We start from the raw sequence: 14,628 nt of genomic DNA, 5'->3' as shown, positions 1-14,628 counted from the left end.
AAGGTATTCACTGTGCATATGTAAACGTTGCTGTAGTGCATTGCATACAGTAAGCCATGACCGGCCATGGATATGGGTGGCCACTGGAAGACAAATTTCCATAGAAGGTTGGCACAGTTTTCCAGCCCTGATGGTGTCCACCACGACCTTCAAGGCCTGAGAACAAAGCTTAGCCTGTTCCTGTGAAGAAACTGGAAGGTTAGGAAGAGAAGCCGCTCTCCTCGTGTCTCGGGGCCTGTGTGTGTTTTGACTCTGTTTCTTTCTGCCATTTTTCTGTCCTCAGTCTCTGCACTGGCTCCTTCCACCTGCTTGTTTGGCGTGTGGCCACCAGCCCAGGCTCTAGTGCCCACTGCTACTGACCTCAACTCATGTCTTAGTGGGGTGGGAGGTGGAGAGGAGGACAGTCAGGACAGGATACCCTGTCCCTAACTCGGATTGCCATCCACCATCTCTTCCAGACCTTGTCACTGGAGGTAGGGACCGTGTTGTGTTGTACCCTGACGGTGGCGGGATTCCGTAACCTCCCCTCTCCAGGGGTTTGCCAGTTCTTGCACTGTAAAGCAAGGATTTGTTGAGCACTTATGATGTACTAGAGAATCAAACAGGTAATTAGCCCTGCCCTCAGGAAGGTGCATTCTCCGCAGGACACAATCAAAGCTGTGGTGGGATGATGGAGGGAGGAGCAGGAGAGTTTCCCTCGGGACCTGACCTCTCCTTGCCTCTTCTCCCTCCGCGGCTTCAGCAATCTCCTTCCTGATCCCTCTGCTGTCTCTAGCCCCATCCTGGGGTCCCCTTCCTTTCCTTATCTCTGCTCTGCCTTTAGCAGTTTGCTGGCTGCCTCCCAGACAGTCTCGCCATGGCTGGCAGCACCCTGTCCGTCAACTAGCAGCCCCCTCTCGGTTTTCTGTTACTGTGGACGTCACAGCCGCCCTCATAGACACCAAACCTTGGGATGCTTGGCTGCTTTTCCAGCCAGCCAGCTGTCCAGTTGTGTGAATCTGTTTCTGTCTGCTCACATCTGTCTGCTTTTCATAGTCCTGGCATGGTTCCTCCTGGCTTTACTTTCTCCTTTCCAACCTATCTCATTAGTCAGCCCGATTAATATTCCTGAAATGCACCCTGATGTCCTGTCCTTCAACCCTCTGGGCAGAATGCAGCTTCCTTCTCTGGGCATCTCAGAACTTCCCTGGTCTGTTTTCACCTTTCCTCTCCAGTTTCCTTTCTAGGGTTTCCATATTCTTTTAATTAAAAAGTTGTTTATGAGGCCGGGCGGTGGTGGCGCACGCCTTTAATCCCAGCACTCGGGAGGCAGAGCCAGGCGGATCTCTGTGAGTTCGAGGCCAGCCTGGGCTACCAAGTGAGTTCCAGGAAAGGCGCAAAACTACACAGAGAAACCCTGCCTCGAAAAAAACCGGAAAAAAAAAAAAAGTTGTTTATGGGTGTTTTGCTTGCCTGTATGTCTGTGCACCCCTAGTGTGCCTGGTACCCTAGGAAGTCAGAAGTGGTTGATGGACCTCCTTGCACTGGAGTTTTAGAAGGTCGTGGTCTGCTATGTGGGTACTGGGAACTGAACCAGGGTCCGCTGCAAGAGTAGCCAGTGCTCCTAACTGCAGAACAATCTCTCTCAGCTCACTTTTCCATGTTTTGATGCTAAGGGTTCAGAACGAGTTGTGACTTCCAGGCTTCACACCTTCTTTGGTGTCTGCTTCGGTGTCTGTCCAGAACCACATCCCATTTCCTTCTTCAAGTTTTCTCATGGCTTGACTCATCTTTCTGGTTGGCTCAGCCAGGTGTGGCCCATTTTGCCTTCCTCCTCTGAGGTCCTCCAGCTCCCTCCGAACCCCTCTCTGCTCCTTACTATTGTTAGCTATTCCGTGCTACCCCCTGAACTACAGGCCCTTGCCAAGCCACCCCAGGTAAATAAATACAAAACCTAGCTGAAAATAGAACCTTCCTGTTCTCAACCAGCTTCAAGACAAATTCCCCAGTGTCTGCTTCCAACGAGGGCCACCTGTGCTCTGCCTGCCCCTCACATCTGGGTTGCCTCGGCTTTTTTGACTTGGGAGGCCCCGTCATCTTTAAGTCCTACATAACATGCAATGGAAAGCTTGCAAAACTGCAGCCAGCTAGAGGCTGCTTTGGAGCCAGATGTAGGAGTGAATGGTAAGTGAGTGATGAATGCCACAGTGTGCAGCCTTCCTTGGGAGTCTCTTTGCCCCCTTTTCTCCATGAAGGGGAAGTATAGCTTTTCTTTCTTGCTGACTGGTTGCTTTAGAACAGCATTGAAAATTCCAGCACTCCTTCATTATCCTATCTCAGGCCCCATGTGATAAACTGCAGATCTGCAGATACCCCGAAGGCTGGACCACTGACTCTAGTTAAAATGTGGATGTGGAATCCACCTGTTATCTTCAGACGGCTGCCCCTGTCAGAGCTCAGCATCCTCCAGGGACTGATTCTCTGACACAAACCCCCCACCCCTGTCGTGGATGCTCAAGGCATGCTATATCAAGCATGGGGTAGGATCTCCAGACAACATAGGTTCATCTTCTGGTAGAGTGTAAGTCATCTCTAGATAACATGTACTACCCAACACAATGCAAGTACCGTGTCAATAGCTGTTGTTTCATGGAGAGTGATGATGGAAAAGGAAGTGTGCGCATGTTCAGTGTAGACACTGCCAGCCCAGGCCTAACTGCATCTTCGGTCTGCAGTTGGCTGAATCCAGGGGTGTGGGACCCATAGATATGGAAGGTTGATGTGAGTATTTCAGAGCTACGTGGGCTGTCAGACTATGTCCTTTGCTGGAATATTCTCTCCAGTATCTCACTCCAGGTATCACAACTCTTTCCCTGGCCAGGTCCTCTTGGGACTTCAGACTTCAGATTAGCTGTCATAGCTTTCAAGAACCTCTCCTGACCTCATTTTATTAGGCTCCCATCCCCAGGGCCACAGTGACACTGCTTGCCCTACCCCCAGGCTTCCATTCCCTGTCTCCCCAATGTCTCCCCAATGCCTGTACCGTGCTGGACACATGAAAGGAACTTAGTACACACATGCTCCATGAAATCACTGAGGTGTGGGTGGTACAGGAACTGGTGGGTGGTGGGCGAAGCAGATGCTAAGTGGTATGTATCGGTCAGCACCTGCCACAGAACTGTTTGACAGCTGCAGAATCCGCAGTGGCATTTGGCCACAGGTGTTTATTGCTTGCTTTTCTGGCATTCTTTGGGGGGTCAGCTAGGCAGCTCTGTTGATCTGAGTTGGGCTGGCTTGCACGTTGAGCTTGGCTCTTTTGCTAAGGTGAGCAGAGCCGTATAGCTCCACAGCTTACACTGAGAAAGCCTCTGGGGATGGCCTGGGTCCAAGGATGAGTGGACACATGGCCTCTTGGGGGCCTGGGTGGGAATAGGCGCGCCACATTCTTTTAAACAAAGGCCAGTTCAGATCCAAGGACAGAGCGTAGATCTCACGTGGTGAAGACTGGGGTACAAGGAGGGATTGAAGGAGTCGGCCATTCTGGAAGCACCTTTTCAGCAGAGCATCAGAAGGCTAGGGCTGGAGTTCATTGCTCCTGGAGCCTTTTGCTATCACAGTTGTCTGCTGGGCTCCTGAGTGTCATTCACATTTCTCATGTCATTGAGTGGTATCTGTTTATCCTTTCTCTAGTATCCTCTCAGACTGGGGAAGGATTGCAAACTGTAAAGTGCTATGACAGAAGACCTAGCCAGATTGCCCCCCCCCCCCCGAAGGCATTTGGCCAACAGCCATTGGCAAGGATGTGGGGTAGTGGAGAGAGGGTGTGTGGTGAGACCAAAAACATGTCCACTGGCCTGGCAACCCAGGCTCCTGACAGCTGAGTTCCCTGGTAACTGGAAGCCCCATGGGCTCTCGTAAATAATGGATGTAATGAGTTTTGAAAAGCATAACATATCGTGTGGTTGTAAGGTATTAGCAGGAATGGGTACCACCTTGGCCAGATTCACTATTTGACAAGTCAGGCTGCGCCCAATGGCACTTCCTTTGTTCAGATGAGAAGCAGGGGACAAACTGGCCTGAGAAGACATTCCTATGGTCCAAGAAAAGGACAAAGAAGATACCCTGAGTGTTTTATTCTGCATAAACCCTGTGGGGGGATCTCTATGCGCAAAATTGTTGCCTGTACCCTGTGTTCTTTCAGGCTCTACCCAGTGTATGTAGAGATGTTGGGCTTGATCATTTCTCAGGAGTAGTTTCTCCTTCCAGGGATGCTGGCGAGGCAGGCATTTCTCCCCTCCTGAAAGTTTATGGCCCTCGGTGATGAGCAATGACTTCTCTGCAGTAGAAACAGGAAGTTCAGTTGGGCATGGGGGCTAAACTGTACCCACAGATTTCTCTGCTGGCTTTGGGGGACAATACTAAGAAGGCTGCAAACCAGCTCCCGCTCTGGAGAAGCTTTGGGTGGAAGGCAGGGCTTGAGGCCACTCCTCCCCAGACACAGAGAAGACATTTTGAAAGACCTTGCAGGATGGCAGGCAGAAGCTTTGAGTAGTGATCTGGGTTATGGGTTCTCAGGGGCTGGGCCAGTGCTCAGTGCAGAGGCCTCTGGACAGGCAGGCCCATGTCATCCGGGGCTGCATTCCTTTCTCCACAAGCCATCACATATCTCCAGAGGCTGGACCTTGGATGGCCTTGTGGAAACACCTGGGCCCAAATGTGGCCAGTTCCCGCGGTGCAAAAGGAAGCGCCTGAATGCTTCTCACCAAGAGCATATTATCATTTTTCTCTTCCCTCTCGCATGAATCATTTTGCCTGGAATCCTCCCAGCGAGGGTTCAACTGGCTAATTGATTCTGTCCCCACAATCAGGGAATCAGCCTCACCCGCCAGGCAAAGCAGCTGAGACTTAAAGAGGGTGTGTGTGGGGGTTATAGCTCTGGGCTCACCCAGTCTGAGCTCAGAGTGTGGCCACAGCATTTTAGAACTTTAGAGCCCAGTGTCCTTGGGGAAGTCTTAACAGAACTTCCCACTTTGCTTAGCCATAAGTTCTTTAGGGTCCACGGTCACTTTAAAGGCATGAGTTGTATGAGCTGCCCGGCAGATGGACTTGGGAATGGACTGGTCATTGGCACTTACCCTTAGGACTCCCTACCCTAGTCCCTAGTGGCTGTGCTGACCCCCCTGTCTTGCTCTTGATTTCTCTGGAAGAGGAAGTCAAACACACAGCAGGGTCTAGCCTCTAGAAACGGGATTTTGTTGTTGTTTTGGACAGGCTCTCACTGTGTAGCCCTGGAGCCCTGCAACTCTCAGTGTAGACCAGGCTAGCCTCAAACTCACAGAGATCTGTTTGCCTCTGCTTCTGGAGTGTTAGGATTAAAGGTGTGTGCTTCCACATCTGGTCTGGGTATTTTATTTAATAAACTGATTAAAGAATTAATTGTGAGTATTTACATCTGGTTGGAGATTGTGTGGGTGGAGAGCAAAAGTGAGGGTGTGTCCTTCACAAGTTATTTAATCTCTGAACTCCAGGTTCGTCTTGAAAATGGGAGCTGTATTTTCCTTGTGCTAGGGAAACTTAGAAATAACATAAGCCACGGCTGGCAAAGAATTGCTGCCTAATAAAAAGCAGCTGGGTTAAAGTCTCACGGCCCATACGTCTCTGGTCTTAGTGCTTGTGGGTATAGGGGACTCACAGGGGAGTTGAGGTGCATCGTCCTCAGCTAGGGAGGAGCAGGGTCTATGGGTGAGGTCTTCTCATAATCACAGGGTTTTATGTCATTACTTAGAAGGAAATGCTGACTATGAGGGTCACTGGGGTCCCTAGAATTCCTTCCTTCCTTCCTTCCTTCCTTCCTTCCTTCCTTCCTTCCTTCCTTCCTTCCCTCCTTCCCTCCCTCCCCTCCCTCCCTCCTTCCCTCTTCCTTTCAGCCCACCCCCTTCCTTCCCTCCATACACAAAGTCTCTCTAGGTCACCTAGATTGGCTTAGAACTTGTGATCTTTCTGCCTTCTGAGTGCTGGGATTACAGGCATATGCCATCACACCTGGCTAGTAAGACCCAATCTGTCTCACCTCTCTTCATATCAGTGGCTTTGTCTAGGCATTGTGTGCCCTTCTTCTGGGGGAAAGGGTGGGCTTAGAGCCAATAATGATCAGGGGTTTGCTCAGTACCCCTTGACCTTTCCAAGAGACCACAGCAAGCAAGTGGGTGTCACTGGCTTTTGTGCTTCTGCTCTGTTCATTTGTTAACACTCTCCGTATCTCCTATTCTGAAGTCTCTTTAGAGTGCAGAAGGCTTCTGTGGCATATTCGTTTCCCCAGTGAGCCAGCCCCCAGCAGTATCTCGCATTCAGAAGGGCAAATGTAAGACAGTCAGACAGAAGGGAACATGTAGTACAGCTCCAGCGGAAGTTAGGATCTGTTGTCACCGAGTTCCTGCTAGAGCAGACTGTACTGGGCAGCCCACACTGGTGCTGGGGAGAAATGAGTGAGGCCAGGGAAGAGGGAGGGAGGAGCTCCTGGCCATGCAGTAAGTGCAGGTGCTGGGCTCCTGGCTGGAGGTGATTCCAGCAAGCTGCTGAGCATCTGACCCTATTTAGACCAAAATGCAGTGCAGAGGTGTGTTGAGGGACTGCTCATTTGGTTCTTAATGGGGGTGTGGGTGGACTTTCCCACTTCCTGTGGAATCTAAGGCCCGCAGCTTGGGACTAGAAAGTCAACCCTCTGACCCACTGACCTAGGGCGGTAAAGCCATTTGCCTGAAGCCTTATGAAGAGTTACTGCCCAAGCAGGAAGCAGGGAGACCTCTGCACAGTGCGGCCAGGTGACAGCTAACACTCGGGAGGGAGGGAGGCTTTTTTCCACTTTGGTTCAGGACCTGAAATAGGAGCTTGGCAAAGAATTCCACATTGTGTGAAAGGGACAAATGGATTTATGTTGGGGTGGGGAGAGCTTACTCTGAGTGCCCCTGGGAAGGAATGGATTTCAGCCTGATCACTCTCATTTGCTACAGCATTGGGAGAGATGTCTAGAAAGAGATCCACAAACACTTCTTCCTTGATTGACCTTGGATCATGATCGTAGTTACTGAGATTGCAAACATAATTTATGCTAATCTGGAGGCAGTATGCTTTTGCTTTGTTTTGTTTAGAGACAAGGTCTCAGGTGGCTCACACTGGCCTCAGACTTGCTATGTAGTTGAGGATGATCTTGAATTTCCAATCCCCCTGTCTTTACCTCCCAAAGCACTGGGATTCCAGGTGTGCACCACCACACCTGGTGGTTTGCATGGTGCTGGGGATCGAAGCCAGGTTTTTGTGCATGCTAGACAGGCACTTTACCAGCTGAGCTACACCCCCAGGTCTCCAGGTTTCAAATCAAGTAAGAGCATTGCTAAAAGGCCTCACTGAGGGAGTAAACAAAGTTGCCCTCTCCTTCCAAGGTCCCACCAACAAACTGAGGTGGGAGTCCACCAAAGTTCCCTCTGGGGAACAGCTCCGTGTGTAGGCTTCCTACAGAGCAGTGGGTGAGGGGTTAGGACATGGGTGGCCTTGAAACAGTCTCACTGGAAGGTTTGCTCCCAGCATGGATGACGACTCCCCCATGGATATGCAGATGGAGACCCCTCCCCTACTCCTTCTCAGCCTGCATACTCCAGCCTCTCCCAGAGGCCACATGCAATTAGGGCAGAATTGCTTACAACTGGTTGAGAGGAGTGGCTGGATACTCAGGTGAGCGGCCCGCAACCCTCCCGCCCCTCCTGTGAGGGAACACCGACAGTCAACAGACCCTGCTGTGAGGATCTTTTACAAGTGTGCCCAGCTGAAGTCATGGAAATGGTGATAGTTTGGCTGGACTATAGTCCCGTACAACAAACAATAAACATACCAAAAGGATTAAACCCATTGTGTATCTTTTACTATTTAGGGAACTCTTTGATATATGTGCTGATACGGATACATACATACATGTATATGTATATCACATGCTCATATACATAGAAAACCCAGTTTAAAACTTTATCACACTTCTTAGATAGGTGTCACTGAAGTATGTCCTTGACAAGGATATTAGGCCTCTAGATATTTTCTATTTCTCTTTTTTCTTTCTTGATGCACAGGTTTTGGAAAGTTTCCTCTCCTGCATATACCCTGATTCCTTGCCCCTGGTGACTCAAAGCCGTGGGCCTAGTGACCATGCAGGGACACCTTAAAATCCAGGGCTGAAGTAATCCTTTCCTCTTTTTAAATTGATTTATCTTGGGTATTTGTTACAATAACAGAAAGCTGAGCAACATCAATCCTTACCAGACCGTGGCACACATGGATATTCCGCTCTCTGCGCTGGGGCTTTGAACCATTAGCAAGTGGCTAGGCGACTGCTTTTGTAATTCCCCCCCAAGGCTTATCCTTAAAGTTGCTGAAGTTTGAGGAGGCACTTATCTGGACCCCCTTTATTGCGTCTTACTTTACTCTGTCTATTCCCAGAGGCAGAGAGGGTCCCCTGAAGACTTTATTTTGAGGGTTCAGTGATGGGCAACAGAATTTGGTAATGGTGGGTGAATGAGCTTGATTGATGTGAACTATAAGCTAGACCCGCTCAAATAATCAGGCGCCATTTGCTGACCTTAGAAATCTAACCTGCATTCCTGTTATGGAATGAATTGAGGTCCCCTTTGAGAATCATTGCAGGCTTTTACGATGTTAAAGAGAACACACACACACACACACACACACACACACACACACACACACACACGGAACAAGATCCTTCTTGTTTCTCCTTCTTTCCCTTCTAAAAACCAATTGGGAAGAAAGTGCACAGTTGCCAGACTGCGAGAATGAGGTCATGGATCATAACTCATGTGGCTTTCAGAAACATAAATCATGCAGCAGCCTGGCTGGAGCAGCTTTCCATTCCTTGGCGAGCCTCTGGGAGCAGTAGCCATAATATGCATAAAGTATTTGGACTTCACCGTGAGCTTGGCTATCCTTCCAAGTGACATTTTCATCAGAAGGTCAAGGAAATTCATCCTGTGGTCTGTCGCTGTCAGGTGAATTCACACTGGCTGCAGGTGACTTGGAGACAGCTCTCAGGCAGTGGGGAGCCACTCTGCTGCGCTTTCCTCACGTTATAAGCTCAAGGCTCCTGTACAGTAAGCATATTTGAACATATTCTGTCCAGTCGTGTGCTCCTCACACTTTTTTACAACAGGTGCCTCCAGGAGGAATGTTTTTAGATTTCACCCCTAGAGGAGATACTGCCCTAAGATGCTTAGCTATGAGCTTCCCAGGGTCCATTGATCTTTTGCAAAATGTGATGCCTCTCCTTATGTCAGAGGAATAATGTCTGTTGTAAAGAAGCTTTGGAAAAACAAAGCAAAACAAAACAGCAAATGGAATAGAACTTGGCATTCTCTGGCCCTCAATCCAAACCTGGCCAGTTACCCATTTTTGTAAATAAAGTTTTATTGAAACAGCCATGTACATTCATTTCTTTATTGTCTGTGGCTACTATTGTTCCACAAAGGCTGTACTATAAGTAGTTGCTACACAAGCTGTGTGTCTGCAAAGCCTAAAATATGTCTTGTCTGGTTTCTGGAGGAGATTTGCTAAACCCTGGTAGAGCACATAAATTCCTGGGAGACATCTACTGAGGGAATGGGTTGATCTATGACCGGGCCGAAAGTTGGTCATGGCTGATTTTCTGAGGTGGGCTCTTCAGTCTTCCTTCCATGTGTAGGCAGCATTTAACCACAATCTCCATTTCTGTACCCTTCTTTTATTATTTAACTAATTATATATATATACACACACACATATATATACATATATACATACGTGTGTGTGTGTGTGTGTGTGTGTGTGTGTGTGTATGTGCATGGTGTGTTCTAAGGCCACAGACTCTTCTTATGTGACAACGTTTTTACCGCATAGGAGGGTATTTCATAGGTGTGCCAGGATTATTGAAGTAGTCCTGTATAGTTACGTTGTAGTCCATTTTTATCTTTTATAGACAATTCTGTGATAAATATCCTCAATATATACATTGTTTATTTGGGTGCATGTTTGTGATGTCTCTGAATCCATTTTAAATCATTAGCACTTTTTTTTTTTAATTAGAAGTGTCTCATCTTCCTATCACATAGGGACTTTCTGGGTTTGTTTGGGTTTTGCTGTTGTTTAATTTTTTTTAAAAAATGGACCTCATCTAGCCCAGGCTTCTCTTAAACTCATTGTGTAGCTGAGGATAAGTTTAAACTCCAGATCTTCCTGCTCTACCTTCCAGATGCCGGGATTACAGACATATACCATCATGCCTAACCAGTTAGGAGTTTCTTGCAGGTGGTGGTCTTGTTGTACACATGATTCTGTCTCTGCTCCTTTTTTCTCTTGTACAGATATGCTTTCTACTCCACACACCTCTTAGACTGCATGCTAATTATTTATGGAGGTTTTCAAGATGGTGCAGTGTCCATCATATTAGTTTCCAATGGCTGTTGTAGTGAGTGGTTACAGATCTGCTGACCTAAAATACACATTTACTCTTTCCTATGTCTGGAAGCCAGGAACCCCCAATCCATCTCATCTTACTAGTGCAAATCAATGTGTTAGCAGAGCTTGCTTCTTCTGGAGGCTCAGGGTAAGAATCACTTCTATGTCTCTTCTTGTTGGCTACTGGCATTCCTTGGCTTGTCGCCTCACCAGGAGTCAGTTTCATGGCTGCATTGCCTTCTCTTCTGTGCCAAATCTCCCTCTTCCTCTGTCTAGTAAAGACATATGTCATTGCATTAAAGGTCTACTTGGACATCATTAGTCTAGTCACATCTGCAAAGTCCTTTATTGCCCCTGAAGGTAACATTTGGGTGTTCACAGAATAAGGAATTAAGTATCTTTAGGGGATCATTGTTATCCTACCTTGTGCATCATTTCTTATTCATTTGAAAATATGTATGAGGCTGTGTATGGTGGTGTACACTTGTAGTCCGACTATTTGGCACTTCAAGGTCAGACTGAGCAACAGTACAAGACCCTGTCTCACAAAACAACACAAGCTGGTTCTGGGTCTGTGCTAACTGCCTTTTGTAACAATGATGCAAAAAGGACTTGTGTAAGAAAAACTGTAGATACAAGAGACGAACATAGACTGTGTAGACTGTGCCTCTTGGATACCCAGGCTCTTGCACTACCTCGGTTGAGATAATATGTTTGCTTTTCCCTGTTGTGAACTAATGGTGCAACCAGTCACTGTTAACTGAGGTGAAGGACGAGCACATAGAATGGCGTTCTGTAGGATGATCTTAGGTGGTCTGCAGAGACCCAGAGGCCTCACTGGCTCACACAAAGGGACAGTTCTTCCCTCTTCGGTTTGCCCTCTGCCTCTCTGTTGACCCAGCAGTCTTTGCCTGCTTCCAGCATGCCTTCAACATGTCTCACCCTCAGCAAACCTTTTTTTATGAAAGAAGAAAGCAGATCGCGGGCTGCGGAATCCTAGAGAACTTACTAACCTTATTTTATGTTTGCCGTATTTATTTTTACAGCTACCCCTTCTTCCACTGATGACAGTATCATAGAGCATCCCATAAAAGAAAATGACTTGGAGGTGCAGCTCAGTGGCACAGCATTTGCTTGGCATTTGAGAAGTCCTAGGTTCAGTTCCTACTACTGAAAAATAAGATGAAAGAGTAATGATTTAAAAATATGAATCAAGCCAGGCGAAGTGGCGCATGCCTTTAATCCCAGCACTTGGGAGGCATGAGGCAGGTGGAGATCTGTGACTTCAAGGCCAGCCTTGAATTTCAGGACAGCCAGAGCTACATAGAGAGAACCTGTCTTGAAACCCCCTCCCCACAAAACAAAACAAACAAAACCCCTATGAATTAAGTAAGTATAGGACAACTCTTTCCTAAAGATCACCTAATGACTGAGGTGAGGTCTGTGATAGACTCGGAAGCCTCCAGGCTGGCCGTGACTCTCTGCTTCTTCCACAAAAAGTCAGGCATCCTGAGTCAGAGGCCACAGCTGGATGCTCTCAGCATTAATGACTTCTCATTTTTTCTCATTTCAATGCATCTGATCCTTTAGGGACCACTGGGCATCAGAGTTGTGAATATTAATCTTGTGTTGAGATTGATCACAGTCGACTTTAACTCAGGGACTTGGGCAGGAGGAGGCCTGGCTTCACCCTGCCTGTCCTTTGCCTTTCACTGAACATCTGGAATGCAGAGAAGTCTGACTTCAAGGCAGGGGCTGGCTATTATTTGGACACAGCACAGATGTTAGGAGAAACTCTCTCCCACCTCATCAGATTTCGATGGCATCTTTTTGCTGACTGTTTCCTGCTTGCAGGAACTGCAGAACTGGATTTTCCTGTTTGGATGGTTGTGGGAAGTGTGAATCTCCTGTCCCTCCCCCCCCCCATCTTCTCAGATATATATGAGATGATAATTCTTGAGTGTAGGGAGCCGTGGGGGAGCACACCACTTCCTCTTATGTGAGGAAGATCTTCCTGGTTAACATCTCCATCATCATTACAAAAGAACTCTTGTTATTTTTAAATGCTAGCCCACAGATCATGCTTTTTTGGGGGGTGGGGGTGAGAAATGGAACAATAAGTGCAAATTCTATCACTCAGCGCCTTCCCAGCATATGTGTACCCCACTCCTCAGAAAGCTGCACACAGCTAGGATTTACTTCAACAAAGCCTCTGGAGTTGGTAGGCTTTGATTCTCTGCTTCCCCAAGTAATGATGGTGCATAAGCAGGCTGATGGGTAGCGCATCTGAATTGTTCAAGAAGCATCTCTGGCATGTGATATAAGACAGGCAGCCCAAAGACTCTGTCAGATGAAGCTCGGCAAGCCACCTCATGCCTGTGCCTCTTTCTCGTCTGTGAAATGGAAAACAGAGATCCGTGGAAAATATTGAACTCCACAAATGCCTGCTTTTAACTCCCTCCCATTTGCAAATGCGAAAACCACAGGCCAGAGATGAACTGGCTTGTTCCAGGTCACATGACTCGACAGTGTCTAGGCCAAGTTCTGAGTGCAGTCAAATTCGATGCCAGACCTAGCTTTGTCCACTATAGAACCCATTTATCCAGGCTAGAGAAACAGCTTCATCCTGGGGCTGGTTCTCCTGGGACTCCGGGGAGCCCTGCTAACCCCTGGCAGAACCTAGCAGAGTCTCCCGTGGATCTGGGCAGCCTGGTTTGTACCCTGTGAATTCTTTGCTCTTTTTTGTTCAGTTTTTTTCACCTATGGAATGGTGTGATAATTACCTCTTCCATGGTCAGAGTGGTGGTAGCTGTTAACCTGCCTGCCTTGGTAAAGGCTGATGAAGGAAAGTAGAGACCCTGGTCGGAGGAAGGAGGGAGAGGAGAAAGTTACGACGTGCCAGGAACAGGCTAGCCTGGGCAGAGAAGGATTCTGAAAGGACCCACTCACAGAGGGGTACTCTCCTGGTCTCTTGGGCTTCTCCCTGCTGCTCAAAGACAAAGCAGATGCATCTGGGCCTGGGCCCTGGTTGCCAGGGTAACTGCTGCAGCAGCTGCCTGGGACTTGCAGCTGAGGCCCTTGGTTGCCAGGGAGGCCCCAGAGCTGGGGCGAATGGTCAGGGAACTGCCAAAGGAAAGCTGCTTCTCCATGTAAGGGAGGCTGGAGAAGGGGTGTTCGTGGGATCACACAACCTTCCTTGTGGGGCTGTGGACAACTGAGACAGAAGTGGACCCTGGGGGACAGCTCTGTGACCAGAGCCTTTGGTGCTCATTGTGCACGATGACAGTAGTGATGACTCCTTCACTGCATCCCTACTGTGTGCCACGTACTGTGTGAAATGCTTTGTGCACATACCAACTCTCACCATTGACAAGCAGATTTGGAAGCCAGGTTGGCTGTCCCCCAGAGCCTGTGAGCATGTACCCTTTGTTCTGTGTCAGGCCACCTCTGTAGAGATGCTATGTGCCTAGAGCCCCTTAGGTACCTGGCATGTTATTTCTAGTCCAATGCTGGTATCAACCTTGCAGGACAGGTAGAGTCACCTGCCCTCTACAGTAACTGGACACCCAGGCTTTACAGTGTACACCTGGTGAGGATAGATAAGGTAAGTCAGGGACATTGGCTGAATGATTCGACACCACACCATTTTCGCTGGGGTTGGAATGAGAGGGCAGGGACCCTGTCAGGATGCTTGGTTTTGGGCTGGGCAATAAGGGTCTTCATCACCCTGATATTCTGGGAGTTTGTGGACCTTACTGCTTGCTCTTGTCGGAGCAGATGTACACACATGTGAGTCACAGGATCCAGTGCTATCCTGCCTTCTCTGGGCTTTCGTTTCTATTCAAGGAATGGGTATAATGAGTAAATTCTGTTGAGTCTTACATGCTCCCCCATGGAAGCAGTCTGTAGTATGTGTTAGTGTTTGTGTGTGTGTGTGTGTGTGTGTGTGTGTGTGGCGGGGGTGTCCCTGGAGCGAATTAGCTGGCCAGACTAGCTGAAATGGGGAGTTCTGAGTTCAGTGAGAGTTCCTGCCTCAATAAATAAGGTGGAGAGCAACCAAGGAAGACACTCAACATCAGCCTTGGATGTTCACATGCACTCCATATGAGTGTGAACACACACACACACATACACACACACATCACACATACATACAAA

Source organism: Peromyscus eremicus, chromosome 3 (genome assembly GCF_949786415.1).
Source record: "Peromyscus eremicus chromosome 3, PerEre_H2_v1, whole genome shotgun sequence".
Taxonomy (NCBI): domain Eukaryota; kingdom Metazoa; phylum Chordata; class Mammalia; order Rodentia; family Cricetidae; genus Peromyscus; species Peromyscus eremicus.
Note: the sequence above shows the minus strand (reverse complement) of the source record.